This window comes from Mustelus asterias, chromosome 25, assembly GCF_964213995.1.
Source record: "Mustelus asterias chromosome 25, sMusAst1.hap1.1, whole genome shotgun sequence".
Lineage (NCBI taxonomy): Eukaryota > Metazoa > Chordata > Chondrichthyes > Carcharhiniformes > Triakidae > Mustelus > Mustelus asterias.
The window spans coordinates 56,001,865-56,026,278 of record NC_135825.1 but is presented as its reverse complement, the minus strand read 5'-3'; the positions used below and the strand labels follow the sequence as shown (position 1 = coordinate 56,026,278).

Genomic DNA, 24,414 nt, shown 5'->3' with positions numbered 1-24,414 from the left:
CATAGAAGATAGGAGCAGGAGGAGGCCATTTGGCCCTTCGAGACTGCTCCGCCATTCATCACCATCACGGCTGATCATCTAACTCAATAGCCTAATCCTGCTTTCTCCCCATAACCTTTGATCCCATTCGCCCCAAGTGCTGTATCCAGCCGCCTCTTGAATACATTCAATGTTTTGGCATCAACTACTTCCTGTGGGAATGAATTCCACAGGCTCACCGCTCTTTGGGTGAAGAAATGTCTCTTCAACTCCATCCTAAATAGGCATCTTAAAGAAGATCCATGAAGCTAAGAAGGAGCATGATGCTTCAAACTCAACAGCTGCTTTTTAAATTGTACATTTTCCTACTGGTAAAATTTTTCGTCTTAGCACTTTCAACTCTATTGCATCAACCAAAGGCTGAAGTGGCTGAAGAAGAGTTTGAGGGAAAGATAATGGACTCACGCAGGGACAGCACTTGCAAAACCTGCTGCAAATTGTCTCGTCACCAACCAGGAACCAGGATCTTTTCCCAATTGCAAGAAAATCTGTTGGCTGCAGCTACTTGGGTGGCAGCACGAGGCTGAGTCTTTTCTGAACAATATATTAGAACCATAGAAAAGTTGCAGCACTAAAGGAGGCCGTTCGGCCAATCTTGTACATGCCAGCCCAAGGACACCCAGGTACCCATTCTAATCCCACCTTCCTGCACCCAGCATATAGCCCTGTAACTTGCAGCAACTAAGGTGCAGATCCAGGTACTTTTTAGAAGAGTTTAGGATCTCTGCCTCCACCACCAACTCTTGCAGCGAATTCCAGGCACCCAATACCCTCCGCATAAAAAAGATCTTCTTCGTGTCCCCTCTGCATCTTCTGCCACTTATCTGAATCTATGTCCTGGTTCTAGAATTCTCTGCCACTATATAAAACCTTGGTTAAGCCGCATTTGGAGTATTGCGTGCAGTTCTGGTCACCCCACTACCAGATGGACGTGGAAGATTTGGAGAGAGTGCAAAGAATGTTCACCAGGATGTTTCCTGGTCTCTAAGGTGTTGCCTATGAGGAGAGGTTGAATAAACTAGGGTTGTTTTCACTGGAAAGACAGAGGCTGAGGGGAGACCTGATAGAGGTCTACAAAATGATGAGAGGCACAGACAGGGTGGCGAGTCAGAGGCTTTTTCCCAGAGTGGAAATGTCGATTACAAGAGGGCACAGGTTCAAGGTGAGAGGGGGAAAGTTTAAGGGAGACGTGCGTGGGCTGTTTTTCACGCAGAGTGGTGGGAGTCTGGAACGCGCTGCCGGAGGAGGTGGTGGAAGCAGACACATAAGAGGCACATGGATGGGTACATGAATAGGGAGGGAATAAGGGGATATGAACTGAGTAAGGGGAGAAGGTTGCTTTTAGTTTAGTTCGAGCATCATGATAGGCATGGGCTTGTAGGGCCGAAGGGCCTGTTCCTGTGCTGTATTTTGCTTTGTTCTTTGAAACAATTTTATCCCATCCACTCTCTCTGTTCCCCTCATAATTTTTCACACCCCAATCAAGTCACCCCCTCAGCCCTCTGAGTTCCAAGGAAAATAACCCCAACCTTTCCTCTTCGAAGCTACATTTCTCCAGCCCTGGTAACATTCTTGTAAACCTCCGTTGCACTCTCTCCAAGACAATTACATCCTTCCTGTCATGTTCAGTGTCAGTGTGAGACTTTAACTGAACTCAATATGTTATGACAACGTGGTGGTATTTTATTTACCAACAGCTGCTTATTTACATTTGTTTATTTCACGCCTAATTACATTCACTCAGGATGTACCAAGCAAGGCAGCTTAGATTTATTTATTAGTCACAAGTAAGGTTTACGTTAACACTGCAATGAAGTTACTGTGAAATTCCCCTAGTCGCCACAATCCGGCATCTATTCAGGTCAATGCACGTAACCTGCACGTTTTTCAGAATGTGGGAGGAAACCGGAGCACCCAGAGGAAACCCACGCAGACACGGGGAGAATGTGCAAACTCCGCACAGACAGTGACCCAAGCTGGGAATCGAACCCGGATCCCTGGCGCTGTGAGGCAGCAGTGTTAACTACTGTGCCACCGTGCCGCCCCATTTAGTATTTAGCATTATTCATAATCCCAGAACATCCCCAAGTGCTTTACAGCCAATAATCCAAAGCACCACAGAGCCACCAATGGTGGCTCCCCATCTATGGTCCAAAGATGTGTGGGTTAGGTTGATTGGCCATGCTAAATGGCCCCTTCGTGTCAGGGGGATTCGCAGGGTAAATACATGAGGTTATGGGGATAGGGCCTGGGTGGGATTGTTGCCGGTGCAGGCACGATGGGCCGAATGGCCTCCTTCTGCACCGTAGGATTCTCTGGTTTTACGGGTTCCCCTGCAGCGGAGGTGCAAACAATGGAAACTGTGTTGACAGCGACGGGACCAGAAGATCCTGTCGCCGGAAATGGTAGGTCTCCTCTGCCACTGCAGAACATGCCGTGGTGGTGATGATGGGGGAAAAGGGGGTGCTGGTGGGAGAGATGCAGAAAACCCTGCCCGTAGCGTGAGAATATTGGAGTTGCAGGTAGACTAACCCACTGTCACTTTTCCATTCTAGAATTTGCAAACTTCCTACAGAGCTTGAACTAACAACCTCTAGATTACTAATCTAGTACCATAAACCATTACCGCACTATCCATGGGATAACTGACCCATTTATCTGTATTTTGTGATGTCAGTTGAGGAAGAAATATTCCAATTAGGCACGAAGAACTACAGTTTATTGATTAGTCAGAAGTAAGGCTTACTAAACTTTGCAATGAAGTTACTGTGAAATTCCCCTAGTCGCCACACTCCGGCGCCTGTTCGGGTCAATGCACCCAACCAATATGTCTTTCAGACTGTGGGAGGAAACTGGAGCACCCGGAAGAAATCCACGCAGTCACTGGGAGAACATCCAAACTTCACGCAAACAGTGACCCAAGCTGGGAATCAAAACCGGGTCCCTGGCGCAGTGAGGCAGCAGTGCTAACCGCTGTGCCACCCTTCCACTCTAAGTCTGGAATGTTGTAATATGCCTTTAAGATTTGATTTGATTTATTATTGTCACATGTATTAGTATACAGTGAAAAGTATCGTTACTTGCATGCTATACAAAACATACCGTTCATGGAGAAGGAAACGAGGGAGTGCAGAATGTAATGTTACAGTCATAGCCAGGGTGCAGAGAAAGATCAACTGTACTCCTTATATACCTACCACTGTGCGGCCAAATTCTCTTATATACAAGGTAAGTCCATTCAAAAGTCTGACAATAGCAGGGAAGAAGCTGTTCTTGAGTTGGTTGGTATGTGACCTCAGACTTTTGTATCTTTTTCCCAACGGAAGAAGGTGGAAGAGGGTATGTCCAGAATGAGTGGGGTCCTTGATTATGCTAGCTGCTTTTCCGAGGCAGCGGGAAGTTTAGACAGTCAATAAACGGGAGGCTGGTTTGAGTGATGGATTGGGCTTCATTCACAACCCTTTGTAGTGTCTTGGACAGAGCAGGAGCCATACCAAGCTGTGATACAACCAGAAAGAATGCTTTCTAAGGTGCACCTGTAAAAGTTGGTGATAGTCGTATTGGACATGCCAAATTTCCTTAGCCTCCTGAGAAAGCAAGGGCATTGGTGGGCTTTTTTAACTACAGAGTCGGCATAGAGGGACCAGGATAGGTTGTTAGTGATCTGGACACCTAGAAACCTGAAGCTCTCGACCATTTCTACTTCATCCCCATTGATGTACTCAGGGGCATGTCCTCCACTACGCTTCCTGTAGTCAATAACTATCTCCTTCATTTTGTTGACATTGAGGGAGAGATTATTGTCGTTGCACCAGTTCACCAGATTCTCTATCTCATTCCTGTACTCCGTCTCATCATTGTTTGAGATCCGACCCACTACGGTGGTGTCGTCAACAAACTTGGAAATCGAGTTGGAGGGGAATTTGGCCGCACAGTCATAGGTGTATCAGGAGTATAGTAGGGGGCTGAGAACACAGCCTTGTGGGGCACCGGTGTTGAGGATGATCGTGGAGGATGTGTTGTTCCCTATCCTTACTGATTGCAGTCTGTGGGTTAGGAAGTCTAGGATCCAGTCGCAGAGGGAGGAACCGAGCCCTAGGCCACGGAGTTTGGAGTGTGTGCCATCTCCAAAACGCACTGAAGGAGCTTGCCAAGGTTCCTTCATCAGCATCTTTCAAACCTGCAACATCTGTCACCTTGGAAGCGCGTGGGAGCATCACCACCTGCAAATTCCTCACCAAGTCACACACCATCCTGACTCGGAAACAAAATGCCCTTCCTTCAGTGTCACTTGCCGGAATTTTACAACCTCACCCGTCTGAGGCTCGTAAGATCCCGCCCAAGGCCAGCGGAGAAGCCGATCTGCGAGCCTCAATCGGGGCGGGCGAGGCGGTAAAATTCCAGCCACTGGGTCAAATTTCTGAAATTGGCTCCCTAACAGCACTGTGGATGTACCAACGACACACAGACTGTGCAAGAAAACTGATCAACACCATCCCCTCCTCAAGGGATGCACAACAGATTTGCACCTTGCCTCTGACACTCAAAACATAGGACATGAAAAAATGTACATCACATACAAGTTATTGATGTAAACTGTGCAAGTCCTCTGTTAGTGTTGGTTCAAGTTCAATGGTTAATGAACTATTAATCAATCAACTTACTGATCAACTTTAACTGGAATAATTAGCAGCGCACCTGCAACAACATAATTAATGTTCAGTGATTAGATTACATAATTAAAACTAAATTGATTATTACTGTCTGAAGTAAGTACAGCAGGAGTTTTTCACTAGCTGTGCCCTATTTATATTATAATAAGCATTCCATCCTGCACTGGGGTTTGGGGCCTTGCTTTACCCAAAGAACTTGGCATCTCCTTATCCATCAGATCCATGTTGTTTATTTCAGCAGAAATTGCTTCGAGTTTCATTAAAACCAGATACAAACTGAAATAGTCAGAACTTTACTTTGGATTTCAAAGTCTGAGACAGGGGGTAGGTTGGTGCAGTGGGTTAGAAATTTGCCATTCACGCAGATTGATAAATTAAATGTCTTCTCTATTCGACGATTGTAGGGACACGTGTATTTGGGTCATCTCAATCCAGTTCCAACAGGTTCATGGGCCCACAGCGTAATTATTGTCCCTAAATTAGGAGTAATTGCCATGGCATTCAGCCTTGGATCTTCAGGTAAGCGTTCTCCAAGGCGGCCTTCACGACACACGACAGCGCAGAGTCGCTGAGCAGAAACTGGTAGCCAAGTTCCGCACACATGAGGACGGCCTAAACCGGGATGTTGGATTTATGTCACATTATCAGTAACCCCCACAGCTTGCCTCCTGGGCTTGTAGAATCTCACTAGCTGTTCTGTCTGGAGACAATACACATCTCTTTAACCTGTGTTTAATGCTCCCTCCACCCACATTGTCTGTACCTTTAAGACCTGGCTGGCTGTAGAGATTCGCATTCTAATCAGTATTCTGCAACTTGATTTTGTGTCTGTTTGCACTGTTTGAGAGCACATTTCCACTCCATCTGACGAAGGAGCAGCGCTCCGAAAGCTTATGGTATTTGCTACCAAATAAACCTGTTGGACTTTAACCTGGTGTTGTGAGACTTCTTACCGTGTTCACCCCAGTCCAACGCCGGCATCTCCACATCATGAAATCTGTAGTCAGAGAAGCCATCGAGGGTTAGTGTGGAGAACAGAAAATGTCTCCTTGGAGTAATATTCCTTCTCCAAAGATGTGCAGGTTAGGTTGATTGGCCTTATGTTCCTCTATGTGTAGGTTAGGGGGATTAGCGGGGTAAATACGTGGGGTTACGGGGATAGGGCCTGGGTGGGATGCTCTGTGGAGAGTCAGTGCAGACTCAATGGGCCGAATGGCCTCCTTCTGTACTGTAGGGATTCTACAATATAGCTCAGAGGTGGGCAGGAAGACACACACTGGATTTTACAAGCCCCCTATCTTCAAACTGGATGGGGGAGTGATGAAATCCAGCCCAGCCTGGGCACAAAATGAACAATAGGGAATGGACAGCCCCATTTTACCTGACACTCAGTTTTCTCCAACAAATGAATGGAAAGGAAAAGAAAACTGTGGATTGTAAAGCAGGGAATTTTCTATCACTCAAGATGTATTTCACCCTTAGTCTAACTGATCACCCGGGAACCTTAATGGCTTGTGAGGATTGTGAGCTGATGTGAAGTTGAATCAAGAGTATTTATAATGGCCCTTACATTACAACATTTCCTGAATTACAACAGTGATCGCGTTTCAAGAAACACATCCGGAGGTCATAAAAGGCGCTATATAAATGCAGGTATATCTTTTCTTTCATTATGGATCCTGGTTAAGTGCGCTTTAAGTGGCATTGCCTCCAACTGCAAACCTAGAGAAAGAATTTGATTGGCCATGCTAAATTGCCCCTTAATGTGAATCCATGTGTAGATTAGGGGGATTAACGGGGTAAATATGTGGGGTTACGGGGATTGGGCCTGGGTGAGATGCTCTGTTGAAACTAGAGAAAGGAAATGGGTTAACTTCCAAAATGAACCAGATGAAAAGACTCCAGTACCTCGCCTTTTTTTTTAACTGGTTAATTTTTAAGTTAATCAAGTCCCTTTTCCTGAATCACCTTTTCTAAGGTTACAATTACAAGACAGCTTGTGCGCAGAGGCCTTTACATGTGACTAAATGACAGATCATTTTAATTTGTACAAAGCAGCTGACAGTAGTTTAAATGCCTTATTATCATAATTGTTAAAATATTTTGCTTTAGTCTGAATAATGCACTTCTATTAAGAGGTAACTTGTTTCCCATAATTGGGATTACAGAATCCTGAGTATTGATGAAAAAAGAGACATTTAGTTGAAGCTTTTTGTCTTGTAATCATCAGGACAGATTCACAAGAATACCAATGGCAAAGGGAATGCAATTTGTACTGCATGAGAAGACAGTAAGAGGACTCTGATTGGCAGAGACATTGCCATGGAGGGTGCACTAGGGAACAGTTAACTGCCAAGCTTTAGTTTGATTCAAATTAGGCAGGCCGACTCTGATTAGTCGGGGCACTGCCGTGGGGGAATGGCTGTTTCCCAAGCTTTTGCTTAGATGAAGAAGGTGCGAACATGTCTGCTCAGAACAGAGTCTACTTGCCAACCAATTAGCATTCACATCAGAAGCCAGTTTCGGTCACATGAGTACCTGCCATTGTCCACCCAGAATGGCTTAAAGCTGAAAGCCATCGCTCTACAATCGAGATAGATGATGGTTCTTCACACCAACTTGTGGATAGTGAATTTTTCTTCAATTCGCCTTTTGTTGAATTGCAAACTTGAAAGCATCGAGTCAACAAGTCCATTGATTCTGAGTTTGGAGTAAACTACAAGCAATGGCAGGCATGAATTTTACAGAGAGATGCTCTCTGGGTTTATCCATTCAGGGGATGTGCCCCACTGAGCGTGATTCACTCAGAAACTTTCTAGAAACTTGATGTAGTCTGTGTTGAATTTAGAAGTTACCTGACCCTGAGCAGCCATCTTAGTCACCTGGCCTGTGTCCATTGTAAAAAAAAAGATAAAAGACAAGTTTCAGAATCTTCCATAGAAGTACAGTACATGTTTAAAGTGATGTATAGAACATACCTTGACTGGGCATAACAATATAAAATCATGAAAGTTTTTTGGGTTGGAGGAGTCCCGATGTATTACACACAAAAACAGAAAAATGCTGGAAAATCTCAGCAGGCCTGACAGCATCTGTGGAGAGAGAGTAGAACCAACGTTGCAAGTCTGGATGACCTTCCATCAAGACCTTTCATCGTTGTTCTGTTTTTCTTTCAGATTCCAACATCCACAATGTTTTGTGTTTACCTTATGTATTACGTTGTGCTGGAAACCTACTTTTTGAAGTTTACTGCTGTTCTATACACTTAACAAAAGAGGTTCCTTTTTCCGGGTATGGCTCTAACATGATGAGTTATCGACGAATGTTCACGAATAGCCGCATGCCCCACATAGCAAAGTCAAAGACTTCCTCACATGGAAGGAGGGAAAAGGAGAGAGAACATCATTTCCACACCACTCTCACATAAACCCTTAAAGCAACACAGATTCAGCACTGCTCCCTCACAGCGCCAGGGATCCGGGTTTGATTCCCAGCTTGGGTCACTGTCTATGTGGAGTCTGCACATTCTCCCCGTGTCTGCGTGAGTTTCCTCCGGGTGCTCCAGTTTCCACCAACAGTCGAAAAGACGTGCTGGTTAGATGCATTGGCCATGCTAAATTCTCCCTCAGTGTACCCGAACAGGCGCCGGAATGTGGCGGCGAGGGGATTTTCACAGTAAGTCCATTGCATTGTTAATGTAAGCCTACTCGCGACACTAATAAATAAACCGTAAACTTTGATGCCTTGAATAAGTCAGCCACATTGGGCATGAATGGTGTTTATGGTGACTACCCATCCATCCCTCCCCCACCCAAGATTTACCATGGAGTTTCCAAGAATTACACATTAATTTCCTGATTCTGTCACAGGTAACCTGGGGTGGCACGGTGGCACAGTGGTTAGTACTGCTGCCTCACAGCGCCAGGGACCCGGGTTTGATTCCCAGCTTGGGTCACTGTCTGTATGGAGTCTGCACGTTCTCCCCGTGTCTGCGTGGGTTTCCTCCGGGTGCTCTGGTTTCCTCCCACAGTCCAAAGATGTACTGGTTAGGTGGATTGGCCACGCTAAATTCTCCTTCCGTGTACCCGAACAGGTGCCAGAATGTGGTGACTAGGGGATTTTCACAGTAACTTCATTGCAGTGTTAATGTAAGCCTACTTGGAGGCATGGACTAATAAATAAACTTTAACTTTAACCCAGCACAGGGGGAATAAAATTGTGTTTTACTTGCACATTTTTGTTTGTGTAGTTATAAAGATATTCGAGGTGGGGAGAAAAGCTGGTTGATTGCCACTCAAGCATCCTCCAAGAAGCTGATGAAGTTTCTTCACCTCTTGATCATCTTGAGGAGGCGGCTGTGGGGATGGACTTGTTGACAAACCACTAGCGAGAAGGTGGGGGTGGAGAAGGTGTAAGCAGGAAGTCATGTGATGAGTCCTACAGGAACATAACCAATCAGAATTTGGAACCCGAAAAAGTTTGGGAGATTCTATAAAGCAGCTTAAAAACTAAGAAGAAAATTTTACCCCTGTGACCTGCTGGGAGCTGGGAATACAAGTAGCTTACTGAAACCTGGATGCCAGAGTTCCTCCAGTGTGGAGCTCTAACTCAACAACATTTTGTGGGACACCACTAGTGGGTTCCCAACTGATCCCAGTGTTTGGGGGAGGAGGGGCAGAGGGGGATGGCGGTGAGGGTGGTGCAGGGTGGAGGAGGGGTGCAGGGAGGGGTGGGGAGGAGTGCGTATCTGATCCCTGACCCCAGTCATGTTGGGTGGATCTAATCCCAGGAGTCTGAGCCCAATGAGTAAATCCAATTATGGGAAAGGGCTCCAAAGACCTTTGGTGGGGGGTGGGGGCGGTCAGATATTGGGTGAAAGATAGAAGATGGGGGGGGGGGGGCTGAGGGCTTAGAGGCAGGGATGTTTGTTGGGGGGGAGAGTTCAGGAGGAGATGAGGAAGGGTCATGTCCCGTTGCAGACGTTTGGTATCCAGAAGCAGCAGGTAATTAGAAATGCACTTTTCTCCCAGATCCAGCTGGATGTGTCTGGTCAGAGTGTAATTTTAAACAGGGGATCAATTGGAGATGCTCAATGGAACATTTAAATTGCTGAGGCGGCTCCTGGGTGTGGGCTGGTTATCTGTCCCACCTCTGTTCAAACTTGAAGTGGGGGGAGGGGGTGGTTGTAGGCAGGCTGGGGTCAGATTTTTAACACTCTAATCTTCCACCCAACCCATCTAAATTTAGGGGTTAAAATCCCCCCTCCCCCACTGCCGCCCCGACCTCCCCCACCCCCCACCCCACCCCCACCACCTGAGTCCCTCCCTCAGCACATTGCAAAATAGCAAAGCCCCCACACTGTCAGGAAATGGTGAACTCACAGATTCAACAAGTCCAGATTGTTGGGCATTGTACATGGAGAAATCCACTCGTTTGTTCCTCATATAGCAATAACTACACATCCTTTGCAATATTTAATAACAATTAATCCAATTCTTCGTCAGTAGAAATTAAATCAGAAAGGGCTATCACTGATTAACTGAAACTGGCCTTCCCTTTTGCCTAAATGGAATGAATCTGAACTGGTCTAAAATCTTTCATACACAAACCCCTCACCTGCACTGGAAGCTTTCAATGTTATTATTTTTTCTGACTATGTTTTCCTGTCAATGTGCTCACGACATCCGTTACACTGAGACAAAGAACTAAGGAAAAGATATAAATAGTCATTTGTAACACTTGATTCCTTTCCCTCAAATATTAACTTGGAGAAAACACCATTTTCTTTCTGTTTTTGAACAGATAATCTGAAGGATTCACCTACCTGACGGTGTTCACTGTGTGTCTTTTGCCCTTCCAGCTCTTATCAATAGTGACCAGCGTACGATAAGCTCGCAGGGGAGCAGAGGTGATCAATGGTGCCAACGTAACAGCCTCCTACACACAAAGGAGATACATTAATTGCACTCCACAAGGCAGGAACTAATTAGTAAAGAAAATACATACATTAAACATAGTCTCAGACTCAGTAACACTGGTCCTTTTGTGTTCTCAAAGATATCTGAATTTGCTGAGAGTTTAAATTGGATATGTGATTGTTGGATATATGCCTTCACTGTCCCTTTGAGTGCTGTCTGTTTTTCTAATGCCCTGTGGCATATTTGAATGACATGTTTCTACAGGAACGCCAAATGTTTTACCCTTTCATCTGTTAACACTGAATTTAATTATCCCTGAACTGTTACCCCCAGTCTTTTCATCTGGGATGTGAATGTCAGATTCCGTAATCCGAAAATGCTTTCAATTTATTATTCTCGTGGAAGTGTTTTATAAAAACAGTTTTTTTTTCGTTGAGGGGATATTTACGAGACTGTGACCGATGCAGTAGTTTTAAAATATACGAAGGTTCAGCACTCAATCAACTCCAAATCTCAATTGAGTCATCCTGGATTTGTTTGAGTATTTCTAAATTTGTCCAGATGGATTAAGCTGAATTGAGTTTTGACAATGCGCTTGCCAGGTGACGCAAATAATGTTAAAAGAGTTTTGAGAAATGTTAGTGCAGCTGCACAATCCAAAACGTTACACTATGAAAAGAAAGTGAAGGGTTCTCTGAACCCCAGCTTTCAACAGCGATATCTGATTCCTAGTTATGAACGAGAGTATGAGAGTTAAAGAACTCAAGGCAACAACATGGCAATGTCTTCACAGTGGTGAACACGTTACAGTAAGTAGTCTCACAACACCAGGTTAAAGACCAACAGGTTTATTTTTATACTTTTCCAATTCAACCAAATCAAATCCAATTCAGAGTCTCAACAAGTTGACTAGGTTTATTTGGTAGCACGAGCTTTCGGAGCGTCGCTCCTTCATCAGGTGAGTGCAGGATTTGTTTCACAAACAGGACATATAAAGACACAAACTCAATGACAAGATAATGGTTGGAATGCAAGTCTTAACAGGTAATCAAGTCTTTACAGGTGCAGACAATGTGAGTGGAGTGGAGAATGGATCTGTAACCCCCACAACTTGCCTGGGCTTGCAAAATCTCACTAACTGTCCTGGCTGGAGACAATACACATCTCTTTAACCTGTGCTTAACCCTCTCTCCAAGACTCACATTCCAACCATTATCATTTAATTAAGTTTGTGTCAGTATATGCCCTGTTTGTGAAACAACTCCTCACTCACCTGATGAAGGAGCAACGCTCTGAAAGCTCGTGCTACCAAATAAACCTTTGGACTTTAACCTAGTGTTGTGAGAATACTTGCCGTGCCTACCCCAGTCCAACACCAGCAACTCCACATCATGGAAAACACGTTACAGAATAGCTTTTCTGGAGTTGATGTCCAGGCTCAGAAGGTTTAATATTGGCCTTGGAGACAGTCCAGAGGAAGTTCACCAGATTGATTCTGGGGATGAAAGGGTTGAGGAGAGATTAAACAGTTTGGGTTTATACTCACTGGGGTTTCGAAGGACAGGAGGTGGGCGATCTGATCGAGGTATATAAAATACTAGAAGGGATGGTTAAAGTAAACGTAGACCAAGGGGGCGATTCTCCCAGCCCGCTGCGCTGCTTTAGCAAGGCATGGGCTGGGAGACTCCAGCAGAAGCCGTTTCACACCACGGCCTCTGCGAGTCTCCGGGTATCGGATTTCCGACGCCATCAGTTCCGTACCAGAGATCAGTGCGGAGCTCTGTAAATTATGTTAAGACTTATTTCAATAGAATTCGCATCCTATTAGTGGGCCCAGGACTGAAGTCTCCAGGCCCACTAGAAACCGCCCCCCCACCCCCACCCCCCACCCCCACTCCCACACCCCCACCGCCCACCCCAACCCCCTCCCTGAGCCAGGAGTGCTTCACTGCAGCGGGGTTTACAATAGCTCCCCACTTGCGGGAAGCTGCCAGCCAGACCCTGCTGGAGTGAAGGCAGAGATATCGAGGCCCCTCCCTTCCCCCCCTCCAGGGGGTCGGGGATAAGGGCGGGTGCCCCCTGCGTATTGCCAGCTTGACAGTGCCAGCCTGGCCCCCTGGGCTCTGCCCAAGGGGGAAAGTGGCAATACCCAAGGGGCATCTTGGCACTGCCCACCGTGCATTGAGCAATGCCAAGGGGGAGGGGCCTAATGGGGCAGGACCTTTAGGCACGGGGCCTCTGGGGGAGATCGGTGGGGCTGTGGGGTCCCACGGCTACTCTGCAGTCGGGCTTGGTGACAGAGGGGAGGGAAGCGGGTGATCGGGGCTGGCCATCGGGGTGGTGGGAGGGGGGGGCTGGAGGCCGGTGACCTGGGGCTGCAAGGGGGAGGTTGGGAACTGCAGGGGGTCAGGGGGGAAGATTGGGATTGCAGGGTGGGGGGCAGATCAGGACTGCGGGGGGAAGTCAAGGCGGGTTGGGGGGCAGGGCGGGGGGTGGGGGGAGGGTGGTCAGGGCTGGGCCGGGAGGCCAGTGATCAGGGCATGGGAAGATCAGAGGGGTAAGGGTTGCTGTGCTAGCCAGCAATCGAGCTGGCCAGCGATCGGGAGGCCGGCAGTGCGGGGCTACTGCACATGCGCCTATCTCGGCGCTGACAGATCGGCACAGTGGCCCGTTCAGCGCTGGCCCTGCCCACTGATTTTTAATGAGATTCACGCTAGGGCTCTCTGCGATTCACAGAGTGTGGGAGATTCATTTTGAAACACCCGCTGAAAAAACCAGCATGATTTACTCCAGTTCTTATGTGAATGCGGCACTTAGAATCTTTTGGGAGAATCGCTCCCCCAAATGTTTCCGCTTATGGGGCAATCTCGAACAAGAGGTCACAGGGTATAGGTCGAGAGGCGGTGGATTTAAAACTGAGATGAGGAGGAACTACTTCTCGCAGAGAGTGGTGAATTTGTGGAACTCGCTGCCCCATCGCGCGGGGGAGTCTGAATCACTGAATGGTTTCAATAGGGAGATGGATATATTTCTAATTAAAAAAACAATTAAAGGGATCTGGGGAACAGGTGGGGAGGTGGATTTGAGACCAGGAAGAGAACAGCCATGATCCAATTGAATGGCGGAGCAGAATGGTTGCCAGCACATATGGTAGATGTGGAACCATGTGGGGACTGCCCCCGATACAGCATGATAAAAATCTGTTGTCACTGCAAAAAATAATCAAATTTAAGCTCAATCATAGAAGGGAAGGTTAATGAAAAAATTAGCATTTGAACTCAACAGATTTTCAGGCCATGTGACCATTTTTTGACTCAATTGTACCCAATATGGAGCCACCTTTAGTGACTAATTTCTGAACAAAGCCTTCAGGTTGTAGGAGATTGGAAGATCTTCGTACGCAGTGGCACATGTCAGATCTCTCACATAGAAACAGAAAACTAAAGTTGTTTGTGACTCCAAAGTGATAAAAGACAATTTCAAACAATTCTTATTCTGTAAAACAATGTATTTCTAGATAAAGTCACCAGTTATCAAATAAGTGAATACATCATACAGTAGCGAGCGTTAATAGTACTGTGGTCAATGTTCAAAAACATGGCAGGTGTTGATTAAGTTTGGTTTTATTTATTCATGTCACACTAGGCTTACATTAACACTGCAATGAGGTTACTGAAAATCCCAAGAGATGAGTTTGGAGGCTGGAAAGGGGTTGTGTAATCAAGTGGAAGGGTGGCGATCCCACTGCCCTTTCACCCTCCCATCTTCCTGTGATGGAGTCCTGGGTGGAAAGGCCTGAAGACAGCCTTCCTGGCAGAGGCTAATCCAGATCCATACATAACCATTCACGGTTACAGGCCCATATGCCTCTTTGAAGAGAGAACAGTGCTTATGATCAATGCAGCAGCCAAGGTTGAGGCCTTAGCCAACGGCAGGGCTGAAACCATTAAAGATGATAGTGTGTTCCCAGCTAATCCTCCTCTCGGATCCCACTTCCACTTCATCCCACAGTTTCTTCCAATTTACAGGCTGCAGATGGTGCAAGCACCTCTTGCTTTCGCTCCCCATTTCCTCCAGGCATCTACCCTTGCTCCTTCCTCTTTGATGATACCCAAGAACAGCGAACCTGACCAGGAGGTGGTGGGAGAGAAAGAGGTGGAAGAGCAGGAGGAAAGTAATGAAGAAGGAACACAATCTCAAACCTGCAGCCATGAGCTCAGATGTTGACAATGTGAATACTTTATAAGATATCTTAAAGACAAGAACTGCGTTGGTAAGATACTGGGCACAAGTGGTCTGCAGTCAGGGCAGGGGACAAGAGTTGTGCAAACTCAATGGAGGGCAAAGTGAGTTCTGCTGTAGAGACTCAGATAGGACTGATAGGGCAGCCTACAGAACAAGGCTGATGAGTATTCACGATGGGTATTGGCAGCCTGCCAGCAAGCTCACAGTTTCTCTTTACTCCATCCTTAAAGTTACAAAGCCAAGGCTCAGAGTGGACCGGGCAAACTCAAATCCATTCCTTGCTTGCTCCAAAAACCAAATTCAAAATCCGATTGAATCCAATTTGAGGTCCCCACAAGAGAGGCAACCAAGATCCAAGCTGACAAGATGAGGCGTTGCACCCCATCCTGGGCTAAATCTGACGCTTGATCTGTCAGGGAGAGGAGTTCACCCTCAGCTGAGTGGAATAACTTCAATGAGGTTCGTGAGGTTGGGCTTTTGGAGTATGAGCTCCCTGATTGACGTTGTAATTGGCTGCCCAATCAGGAAGCTTCGCCTGTATATAAATATGGGACTGACATCTGGATTCAGATTCCGTACTTGAAACACTTGTTTAGAGTGGAGTTAACTTTGTAAATAAAGGGAATCTAGTGAAGGGACTCCGGCCTCTGAAGAGTTATTCCACTGAGCACAGAGTGTTGTGACTTAGAGCCCATCCTCTCCAGTCTGGAAGTGGCACCAACCTCCATGAGAACATTTACAATCCAACCACGATGCAGTGTCTGATAGCCAATGTCCCAGCTTCCATTGTAGCACAATCCAAAAGCCACCCAATGGTCCAGGTATTTCAGTAGAAGCTCAGATTGAGATCATGGGGACTCAGACTGCTGCCATCATTGCTGCAGATATTAGTGTTTGAAGGTGGGACAATTACTCCTGGGAGAATATGGCCTCTTGCTGAAAGCTCTTCTCTCCCCTCTGCCCCCCTCCTTCAAGCAGCTTGTCCTGCTGAGTCACCAGTGCTTCTTCTCCCTGTCAGGCTGTAGTCCAAGGGTGATGCAAACCATTGCGCCAGGACTGGGAGCAAGTGACTTGTGCAGAATCCTTGCATTTAGGACCAAGTCCTCCAACAGGTCCAAGACACTTCCCATCAACCTCTGCCACTTTAAACCACTCTGCAAAGCACTAAACACTTCAACAACCACAAAAGAATCAGTAGAAATAAATCAGCAACTAATCTTGAAAGTAGTGTGCTCATCCCCTCACTGAAATGCCATCTGGCACAACTGTAATCATAGAATCCCTTCAGTGCAGAAGGAGGCCATTCGGCCCATCGGACCTGCACCGATAACAATCCCCACCCTGGCCCTATCCCCATAACTTCATGTATTTACCCCACTAATTTCCCTGACACTAAGGGGCAATTTAGCATGGCCAGTCAACCTCACCTGGAGAGCGGGAGGAAACTGGAGCACCTGGAGGAAAGCCCACGCAGACGCGGGGAGAAGGTGAAAACTCCACACAGGGTCACCCGAGGCCGGAATTGAACCTGGGTCCCTGGCACTGTGAGGCAGATGTGCTAACTGCTGTGCCACCATGCCACCCCTAGCACCAAACATCTGTATGTGCACCACAGATGCTACTTTGGAGGCAAAACAGTACCTACAGTGCTGGAAAAAAAAGGCCAACTTCCATGGCTTGCAACTACAGCCATTGCAACAATATGTACTGCTTATCCAGGTACCTGGATCAGAGAGCCGACAGTTACGTTTTCTGGCTCTTAATGGCTTTCCTTCACTTGCTTTAAAAGCTTCCAGATTAATCTCTTCATCTGGAGCATAATTAGACAGTCAGATCCTTGGCTTTGTATCTGCCCTACATCAAAGCATTTCAAAATTAGTTAATAGCTGGGAGCTGGGAAACAATGGGCCCTGTAATCAGATTGATTTAAGGGGCAATGTGATTAAACGCCAAAATTGTTTTTAAAAACATCCAATCAAAGTGTTTTTGTTCAAAGCACTTCCTCTTTTTAGTCAAGAAAATGGTAGAAAAATTGGCAGAATTGAAGCCATTTTCTAAGGGGGTCTTAGCTCAGTTGACTAAGTGGCTAGTGCTTGGGTCAGAATAACACCAGCAGCAGAAGTTCAATTCCCATTCTGGCTGACGCAGTCTTGGGACCTGCCTCCTTGCTCTGTCGCTGTGAGTGGAAGGCAAGACAAGCCAGCAATGATTAAACAAATTGCCAAGAAAACAGCACAGAAGAATCAACAGTTGATGAGCCAAGGACTTGCCTTCAGGCAGAGCACAGATGAATGAAAACCATTTTCTTATTCTGGCGTGGAAGACCCAAGTAAGGTCACCTTCCTCACAGGCCACTGACTGATAGGGAGCTTTCCCCTACAGCTTAAAACAGCCCCATATAAACCAGGTGTCCACAGCAAACCAGCAGAACCCACAATGCTGCACATTCTGCGTCAACATTCACTGTTCCACTGTTTTCTAAGAGACTGCAGTGGGACATGAAGGAAAACTCTGCAACGAGACATTACTACAGCAGTCAACCAGGAGAATAACTCAACCTCATCGTTGCACAGACAAGAATTTTATTACCAAAATGTGAGACAAAATTCTATGCATGTGATTCCACTCCATAACATATATATATATCATATAATCCTACAGTGCAGAAGAAGGCCATTTGGTCCATCGAGTTTGCTCCGACCACAATCCCACCCAGGCCCTATCCCCATAACCCCATGTATTTACCCTAGCTAGTCCCCCTGACACTAAGGGTCAATTTAGCATGATGAAGGGCAAGGAAGAAGTGATGAATGAATGGTTCTTAGGGATTTCCAGTTTCTCTTTCTCTCCCCATGGGCTGCACCTCAGTCTTATCGCATTTCTAATTTATATTTAAAGTATGTGCAATTTCCAAACATCCAGCATCATTTAACCAAACCCAACAAGAATATTTGTGTTTCATCAGCAACTCAGATTATTCCCTTGGCACCACATCTTCAAACATCCACTCCCTCCACCACTGACGCTCAGTAGCAGCAGTGTGTGTACTATCTACAAGATGCACTGCAGCAATTCACCAAAGATCCTTAGGCAGCACCTTCCAAACCCACAACCACTTCCATCTAGAAGGGCAGCAGATAAATGGGAACACCACCACCTGCAAGTTCCCCTCCAAGCCTCTCACCATCCTGACTTGGAAATATATCGCCGTTCCTTTGCAGTCGCTGTGTCAAAATCCTGGAATTCCCTCCCTAACGGCATTGTGGGTCAACCCACAGAACATGGACTGCAGCGATTCAAGAAGGCAGCTCACCACCACCTTCTCAAGGGCAACTAGGGATGGGCAATAAATGCTGGCCAGCCAGCGACGCCCATGTCCCACGAATGAATAAAAAAAACACAAATAAACATTATACAGATGCACCATATAAAAACATTCTTTCTGGTTGTATCACAGCTTGGTATGGCTCCTGCTCTGCCCAAGACCGCAAGGAACTACAAAAGGTCGTGAATATAGCCCAATCCATCAAGCAAACCAGCCTCCCATCCATTGACTCTGCCTACACTTCCCGCTGCCTCGGCAAAGCAGCCAGCATAATTAAGGACCCCACGCACCCCGGACATTCTTCCACCTTCTTCCGTCGGGAAAAAGATACAAAAGCCTGAGGTCACGTACCAACCGACTCAAGAATAGCTTCTTCCCTGCTGCTGTCAGACTTTTGAATGGACTTACCTTGCATTAAGTTGATCTTTCTCTACACCCTAGCTATGACTGTAACACTACATTCTGCACTCTCTCGTTTCCTTCTCTATGAACGGTATGCTCTGTCTGTATAGCACACAAGAAACAATACTTTGCACTGTAGGTTAATACATGTGACAATAATAAATCAAATCAAATCAAATCATTAATCACTACCTAAAAGGGCATTCTTGGACAGAGACTCCAATGAAATTACTCTCTGTCCTCAAATCTCGTTGCAGTCAATATCTACTGTGTGATATTCAACACACAAAGCATGCGAAGAACAAACTTCCTGAGGATGACAAATTGAAAATAAAGTTTCCAGCCACAAAACTAGCAAAGGCTGTCTTCCTTCTATACTTAAACTTGCTGGTGATAAAGTGAGAGTTGCTGAGACAATAGGAAGGATTTTTCAGCCACACTCGCTCCCCCCAAGACCGGAAAATTCCTCCTGCGGTCAACGGACATTTGCATGATCCGCCCCCGCTCGTTACGGTTCCCATGGCGAGCGGGACGGGAAAATTCCACCCAATATATTTTAAGGATTTTGCTTTAGTTATCAGGATCGCTGTAAAAAATATGTTCAGGAATAAGTTTAGAGCAACTGCACAGTCTCAGAACCGGTAATGATGAAACTATCACTGATTACAATAAAAACCTACCTGTTTCACTAGTGCTCTTTAGGGAAAGGAATCTGCCCTCCTTATCCAGTCTGGCGTACACATGATTCACAGAAATGGGGTTGACTCTTGACTCCTCTCAAGGATAGTTAGCAAGGGGCAACAAACATGTCTGCTTTCTCTCAGAGTAGTTTTTGGTCAGATTTGTGCTCCCAGGTAAAATGCACTGAGACAGGAGAATTCCCATCTCTGTGAACCCAACATTTATGAATGGCAGCCCACAGTTCCAATTTTCATTTCAGCGGGATGGGCGGTTTAGAAGTCGGGATGAGCGTGGAGGTGCTGAGGTGGGTTGGATGCTCTTGCATTGTGTTGGATTTAATTTAAAAATGATTAAAACTAGTTTACCAACCCTCACTCTTCACCCTTTTCACCTCGCCTCCCCCTCCCACACTTCCCATGCCCCATCCACACCAACCTATGCACATCATGATCACATCCACTCCCCAATGCCAGCTCATGGGGCGGCATGGTGTCACAGTGGGTAGCACTGCTGCCTCATAGCGCCAGAGTTCCAGGTTCAATTCCGACCTTGGGTAACTGTGCAGAGTTTGCACGTTCTCCCCATGTCTGCGTGGGTTTCCCCTGGGTGCTCCATGTGGTTGACTTCAGTTTATCCTGCCGGGACCACCGTTGTGTGTTTGCCATGCCTGGACACATCCCCTGCCGGCTCCTCCCCCTGTCACCTAGTATAAAGGTGGCTGTTTCCTCCCCCTTGTTCAGTTCGGGTCGGTTATCTGTTGGGATGTGCTCCTGGTTCTGTAATGAATAAAAGCCTACAGTTGTATTGGCACACAAGTAGTCTTTTGCCTAATTGATAGCGCATCACTCCAGTTTCCTCCCACAGTCCAAAGCTGTGCAGTTTAGGTTGATTGGCCATGCTAAATTGACCCTGAGTGTCAGGGGATTAGCAGGGTGAATGCATGGGGTTATGGGAATAGGGATTGGGTGGGATTGTGGTTGGTACAGACTCAATGGGCTGAATGGCCTCCTTCTGTACTGTAGAGACTCTATGATTCTATGATGACTCTATGATTCATTCCCTTCACCCAAACCCACGGCCCTCATACACCCTACGTTGACCCATGTCCCCCTCATCTCCGTAGCCCATTATAACCTGTGTGCCAACATATGTCCCCCACTCATCCTCATGGCCCTTTATGGCCCCATTTCAACTGAGTACCAACTCATGCCAACCCAGCCCCCCACACCTTACCCCGCTATGCCAACTCACCCAGTATCTGCCACGCTGACATAAAGTAGTGTGTCTCATGATGTGCCACAATTTTAAACAAAAAAAAACCCTTATTGCAGCAAAAGTCCTATAATGATAGCTGTTGGACTTTGGAATGAATTTCAGTGTCTGATTTCTTGCACTCCACACTTTTTTAAATGCAAAGCTGAGCAGAGATAAATCTCTTGACAACTTTAACAGTTCTAATTACTTTGACAGTTCCAAAGAGTTTTGACAGTTCTGAAAGTACTTTGACAGATCTTTGACAGCTTTGACAGTTCTTTAACAGCTTTGACAGTTCCAATGAGTTTCTGAACTTCTTACGCACAATGATGATTACTTTTAGATTCTCAGTGGGTGCCATGCCTATCTAAAAGGGTGCCTTACCTTTCCCAAAGGGTTCTTAACCCACTCCAGGGGTTGCCTTAGCTCTCCCAAACGTGCCCCAGGACCAGATTCAAAGGAATACCCTGGCTATCCTAAAAACCCACCAAGTTCAGACCAGCCCTTACCTGGTCTAATCTACACATGCCAGGTTTCATACTTCAGACTTGCCAAAGTCACATTTCAGTGGAGGTAGTGGAAGATTTAGATGGCCGGCTGCCTGGATAAAACATGAACCCCAGCCCGAGTCTTCAGCCCACCCTTCAAAAAGAAGAAATGTTCCATCAGGGCAGGACCTGGGCCTTTCAGCTATTTCTGCTCTCCATTAGGACAAAAATCTGGGCCTTGGTGTCACATTTTGGCTCAAAATTGCAGTGGACTAATTAAATCACCACAAGTTATTTTTAAAATGCTTTGCAGCTGCTATCTGGTTATCTCCACTAAATTGCATGCCAACCACTAGGTGTAAGTTAGTGACATTAAAAATTATCACGTTTACAGGAACATAATTAACCGTATCGATACCACAGCCTTTGCGACATTTAAAATGTATCTGACATCATTTATCACCAGAGCCCTACGACTATCGGGAAAACCAAGAGCTTGAGTTAAGCGGACTTCCAGGAGCATTCACTGAAGAAAATCTACAAAGCCATAAGTTACAATCCCCATGAAGCATCTACACTTGCAGCTCCCAGAAATATCCCAAGATTGATTGCAAGACTGAGTCTTTGCAGAGCATATCAGGATTTGCAAGCCCCTTGCGGTCCATCATTGTAAAAGGACTTGTGAGTTGGACAGGGTCTGTTACATTTCAGGCTGTCTCCCAATTTCCCTCTTTTCACAAGACCTGGATCCTGTGATCTTAAATTTACTGCCTTAGACGTGCTGTGAATAGGAATGGCTTGCTATAGAACTGCCTACCATCCAATCCCACTTTGAAATTTCAACAGTGTTTAATTTTTATATACTTACTGGTGTATTAGAATCATAGAATCCCAACAGTGCAGAAGGAGGCCATTCAGCCCATTGAATCTGCACCGACAACAATCCCACCCGGACCTTATCCCCTCAGATTTACCCTGCTAATCCCTCTGACAATAACATGGCCAATCAACTGAACCCGCACATTTTTAGATTGTTGGAGGAAACCAGAGCACCCAAAGGAAACCCACACAGACACGGGGAGAAAGTGCAAACTCCACACAGACAGTGATCCGGAATTGAACCTGGGTCCCTGGCGCTGTGCGGCAGCAGTGCTACCCACTGTGCCACTGTACCGCCCTGTTATTCTAAAAATAAATGCACAAATATTGCCCTGCCCTCTTCTTCATAATCAGCTCCAACGACACTCAACAGCTTCACACGATCCAGATAAAGCAGCTGATTAAATTGGCACCCGATCCACCCAGCTACAACATTCACTGCCTTCTCCACTCATGGTAGGAAGATGCATTGCATCAATTAATCAGCAATTCTTCGACAATTCCTCCCAAACCCATAAACTCGACCACCTGGAGCAGGTTGGCCTAAAGTACGGGCTGTATCAAATCCCCAGTGAGCTGGATAGTGGAGCCCGGGGAAACAGTGAATCAGGGAGCGGGGCCCGGGGGGGAAACAGTGAATCAGGGAGCGGGGCCCGGGGGAAACAGTGAATCAGAGAGCGGGGCCCGGGGGAAACAGTGAATCAGAGAGCGGGGCCCGGGGGGGAAACAGTGAACCAGGGAGCGGGGCCCGGGGGAAACAGTGAACCAGGGACGGGGCCCGGGGGGGAAACAGTGAATCAGGGAGCGGGGCCCGGGGGGGAAACAGTGACCCAGAGAGCGGGGCCCGGGGGGGAAACAGTGAATCAGGGAGCGGGGCCCGGGGGAAACAGTGAACCAGAGAGCGGGGCCCGGGGGAAACAGTGAACCAGAGACGGGGCCCGGGGGAAACAGTGAACCAGGGAGCGGGGCCCGGGGGGGAAACAGTGAACCAGGGAGCGGGGCCCGGGGGGGAAACAGTGAACCAGGGAGCGGGGCCCGGGGGGGAAACAGTGACCCAGAGAGTGGGGCCCGGGGGGGGAAACAGTGAACCAGAGAGTGGGGCCCGGGGGGGAAACAGTGAACCAGGGAGCGGGGCCCGGGGGGGGAAACAGTGAATCAGGGAGCGGGGCCCGGGGGGGGAAACAGTGACCCAGAGAGCGGGGCCCGGGGGGGAAACAGTGAACCAGGGAGCGGGGCCCGGGGGGGAAACAGTGAACCAGGGAGCGGGGCCCGGGGGGGGAAACAGTGAACCTGGGAGCGGGGCCCGGGGGGGAAACAGTGACCCAGGGAGCGGGGCCCGGGGGGGGAAACAGTGACCCAGGGAGCGGGGCCCGGGGGGGAAACAGTGAACCAGGGAGCGGGGCCCGGGGGGGGAAACAGTGAACCAGGGAGCGGGGCCCGGGGGAAACAGTGACCCAGGGAGCGGGGCCCGGGGGAAACAGTGAACCAGGGGGCGGGGCCCGGGGGGGAAACAGTGAACCAGGGAGCGGGGCCCGGGGGGGAAACAGTGAACCAGGGAGCGGGGCCCGGGGGGGGAAACAGTGAACCAGGGAGCGGGGCCCGGGGGGGAAACAGTGAACCAGGGAGCGGGGCCCGGGGGGGGAAACAGTGAACCAGGGAGCGGGGCCCGGGGGAAACAGTGACCCAGGGAGCGGGGCCCGGGGGAAACAGTGAACCAGGGGGCGGGGCCCGGGGGAAACAGTGAACCAGGGAGCGGGGCCCGGGGGGGAAACAGTGAACCAGGGAGCGGGGCCCGGGGGGGGAAACAGTGAATCAGGGAGCGGGGCCCGGGGGAAACAGTGAATCAGGGAGCGGGGCCCGGGGGAAACAGTGAATCAGGGAGCGGGGCCCAGGGGGAAACAGTGAACCAGAGAGTGGGGCCCGGGGGGGAAACAGTGAACCAGGGGGCGGGGCCCGGGGGAAACAGTGAATCAGGGAGCGGGGCCCAGGGGGAAACAGTGAACAAGAGAGTGGGGCCCGGGGGGGAAACAGTGAATCAGGGAGCGGGGCCCGGGGGGGAAACAGTGAACCTGGGAGCGGGGCCCGGGGGGGAAACAGTGAACCAGGGAGCGGGGCCCGGGGGGGAAACAGTGAATCAGGGAGCGGGGCCCGGGGGGGGAAACAGTGAACCAGAGAGCGGGGCCCGGGAGGGAAACAGTGACCCTGGGAGCGGGGCCCGGGGGAAACAGTGAATCAGGGAGCGGGGCCCAGGGGGAAACAGTGAACCAGAGACCGGGGCCCAGGGGGAAACAGTGAACCTGGGAGCGGGGCCCGGGGGGGGAAACAGTGAACCAGAGAGCGGGGCCCGGGGGAAACAGTGAACCAGAGAGTGGGGCCCGGGGGGGGAAACAGTGAACCAGGGAGCGGGGCCCGGGGGGGGAAACAGTGAACCAGGGAGCGGGGCCCGGGGGGGGAAACAGTGAACCAGGGAGCGGGGCCCGGGGGGGGAAACAGTGAACCTGGGAGCGGGG

General features: G+C 48.2%; 1 protein-coding gene across 5 annotated transcripts in view; it reads right to left on the bottom strand.

Moving 5' to 3' along the window:
• The window catches only part of LOC144479199 (tetraspanin-18B-like), a 149,968-nt gene that overhangs the window by 59,123 nt on the left and 66,431 nt on the right, over positions 1–24,414 (bottom strand). For 4 of the 5 annotated variants that reach the window (XM_078197854.1, XM_078197858.1, XM_078197857.1 and 1 more), the window contains exon 2: positions 10,537–10,649. The gene's annotated coding sequence lies outside the window, so the exon portion shown is untranslated. Of the gene's footprint in view, positions 1–10,532; positions 10,650–24,414 lie in introns of all 5 variants that reach the window. The other variant, XM_078197855.1, reaches the window with a different exon arrangement.